The sequence below is a fragment of the Bos indicus x Bos taurus genome, chromosome 1 (genome assembly GCF_003369695.1).
Source record: "Bos indicus x Bos taurus breed Angus x Brahman F1 hybrid chromosome 1, Bos_hybrid_MaternalHap_v2.0, whole genome shotgun sequence".
Taxonomy (NCBI): domain Eukaryota; kingdom Metazoa; phylum Chordata; class Mammalia; order Artiodactyla; family Bovidae; genus Bos; species Bos indicus x Bos taurus.
In genome coordinates, this window is record NC_040076.1 from 149717819 (window position 1) to 149719837 (window position 2019).

Below are 2019 nucleotides of genomic sequence, written 5' to 3' on the forward strand. Positions count from 1 at the left end.
CCTCCTAAGGGGTGGGACCAGCATCTGGGGCTGGACAGGGATCTGGCAGCTCTGCTCCTGGTACCCTGACTTGTACAGGGAGAGAGAGCAGAAGGCTGTGGGTCAGTGGAGGCTGGGGACCAGATAACGAAGCTGGAGGAGGCTCACACTTAGCAAACAGCACCAATGACAAGGGCCACGAACATGACCAGTCAGTCCTGGCACAGGTGCCAAGGTGAAGCTGAGACCAGTGCCCTTCATTCCAGCGACTACATCAGACCAGCCTACCAAGAGGTGGCAGAATCACGGGGTGTGAGTCTGAAAAACCGAGTCTTTACCTAAAAGACTGGGAGCCATCTTGCCCATTTCAAATGGAAAACACTGGGCTCTTGATGGGCAAGTTTAAAGCTCAAGTCCTGGTGTTTGTCCTCAGCTTTTAAGGAGGATTATAACAATTGTGAAAAGGAAAGATGGTTCACAGATCTATAGAGTGTTACAGCGACAGTGATGACCTGCCGTATTATGACTGTGTGTAACTGTATACAAGCCTGCGGTGCACCATTCTGATTGATTGGCCCAGACATAGCTTCTCTGCACAGGCTGCCCAGACGCATGTGAGTCGGCGTGCATGGCTGTGTGCCTGAGGGAGGCAGTGCATATTTCCAGGGCCTTGTGTTCTTGGGTTCCCAGCAAGGCCATTTGTGAAACAAAGTCATCAATATCCCACCCATCTGAACCCAAGGGGCTTATACCCCATGATTTTTTTAATGGTAATGACTGGTAGCCACTGTGCGTTTCTTCTGTGCCAGGCTTTGCTCTGCATTCCTGCTCAGAACAAACCTTTGGTGGGTCTTCTCCTACTGAACTTATCTGACAGGTAAGGATATGGGGGCCTAAGGATTTATGATTTGCTGACAACTAATAAGTGGGAGGCTCAGAATCTGGTTTCATCAAGACTGTCTGCAAAACCTGCTTTTTTGAAAAAGCAAGTTCTGGTTGGCCCTTTTAAGAAATTTTTATTTATTTATTTGACTGTGCTGGGTCTTTGTTGCTGTGAGGACTTTTCTCTAGTCGTGCTGGATGGGCGTCTCATTACAGTGGCTCCTCTTGTTGCAGAGCACAGGCTCTAGGGTGGATGGGCTTCTGCAGTCACAGCACGTGGGCTCAGTAATTTTGGCTCCTGGGCTCCAGAGCACAGACTAAATAGCTGTGGTGCAAGAGCTTAGTCTCTCTACAGCATGTGGAATCCTCCCAGATCGGGGGTCAAACACATGTCTTCTGCACTGGCAGGATTCTTTACCACTGCACCACCTGGGAAGCCCTGGTCAGTCTTACTAAAGAAAATTTTTGAGCAATTTACATTTTCATCAGTCCATGCTGGCATGCTTCTAATGGTATCAGAGTCACTTAGAAACTGAATCACAATAATTTCACAACTCATTTAATGGCAACTGGCCACCAGCAAATTAGCAATGGCTATCTGAAGACGTTATTATACTGGCTCTGCTGGTATTTCTTGAGGTTGACCAGATACCTAAAGTCACAGACCTTTTCTACATAAGATACACCGTATAAATGAGACTTGGTTTATCATCCGCATTTATAAAGCCAGACTGACGGAAATAACTAGGTCCGGGGACACAAGCATGGTCTTAATATAGTGAATGTTTGGCCTGCCCTGACTATTACAAAATCAGAAGCATGAGAATATTCACAGCAAATATTGTATTCTTTAATGCCTCATGCGTGACAGGCAGCTTGCAGCTACGCACACAGTAATCTTGGATTTACAAAGCCCTGGAAGTTAGGAGAGCCACACTAGAGTGCTGATTTAAGGAACTGCTGATGTCTGGGAAGAACTATTCAACCTACTTGAATTATTAAGCATGTGCCTTTGTGAGGATCTTTCCATTTCATTTTGTAAGTGTACACATACTCTTGGGTAGCTTCTACAAGCTACAATACCCTGTTGCATATTTAAAGGTTATAAACAATGCACTTTTAGCTTTGTTTTTGCTTTAATGACCAAATGAAGGGTGT

General features: G+C 45.8%; 1 non-coding gene across 1 annotated transcript; it reads right to left on the reverse strand.

The window, feature by feature from the left end:
* Positions 1-1564: 1564 nt before the first annotated feature.
* On the reverse strand, positions 1565-1696 carry LOC113899554. Its single transcript, XR_003512938.1, has one exon. It is a non-coding gene; the product is annotated as a small nucleolar RNA SNORA72 (small nucleolar RNA).
* Between the last annotated feature and the right edge of the window lie 323 nt (positions 1697-2019).